The following is a 792-nucleotide window of genomic DNA, read 5'->3' as shown; positions in this document are numbered from 1 at the left end:
ACTTCAACATTTAAATGTAATTTGTCAAAATTCTCTGCTTCACAGAATTTTGTCAGTGAACGGGTTGTGGTTTTAAATATATAACATAACATAATATTATATAAATAATTATAAAAACCGTAAAAGCCAACAAATTGTTTTGACTTATATATGTTTTTTCTGGCGTTAGGAAGGGCATCCAGCTGTAGAAACTCTGCCAAATTAGATTGGAGCCTGGTGTTGCCATCCGGTTTCACCAGTCCTCAGTCAAATCGTCCAACCCATGCTAGCATGGAAAGCGGACGTTAAACAATGATGATGATGATGATGATCTTCACAGTTCCATTACATATAAGGCACTTCAGGATTCTTGGTTTCAGAAAGACAAAATCCCGGGTGAAATGACGGCTGGATTGTAAAAATTAATTCAAATGTCTGTGTTATGAGTGTAAGCGTTGACTATTCAATCTACATAAATTACAATTAAAAAAACCACAAACACACTTTAACGGACGATACACTCAAGTAAATGCAATCCACAACCATCGAAATTCATTTCATTATATCTCAAACACATACCAATTGAAACCCTTTGATGTCCAAGATTGTCTCTTGTCATCACAACATACAATAATAATATTTGTGTGTATATAATTGTATATAAGTGGTAGTTGATACATATGTGGTTCAATTCCCATTGGCAATCCTGTTCTCATTTTTGTTGTCCAGCCCATGCCAGCATTGACAATGCATGTTAAATAATAATGATGATGATGATATATAAACATACACATATGCATATGTATATATATA

At 33.6% G+C, this 792-nt stretch overlaps 1 protein-coding gene across 1 annotated transcript in view; it reads left to right on the top strand.

The window, feature by feature from the left end:
- The window catches only part of LOC106869755 (E3 ubiquitin-protein ligase RNF113A-like), a 53915-nt gene that overhangs the window by 19028 nt on the left and 34095 nt on the right, over positions 1-792 (top strand). The gene's annotated exons all lie outside the window — the stretch shown is intronic.

The sequence above is a fragment of the Octopus bimaculoides genome, chromosome 4 (genome assembly GCF_001194135.2).
Source record: "Octopus bimaculoides isolate UCB-OBI-ISO-001 chromosome 4, ASM119413v2, whole genome shotgun sequence".
Classification (NCBI taxonomy): domain Eukaryota; kingdom Metazoa; phylum Mollusca; class Cephalopoda; order Octopoda; family Octopodidae; genus Octopus; species Octopus bimaculoides.
This window is presented reverse-complemented; position numbering and strand designations above follow the sequence as displayed.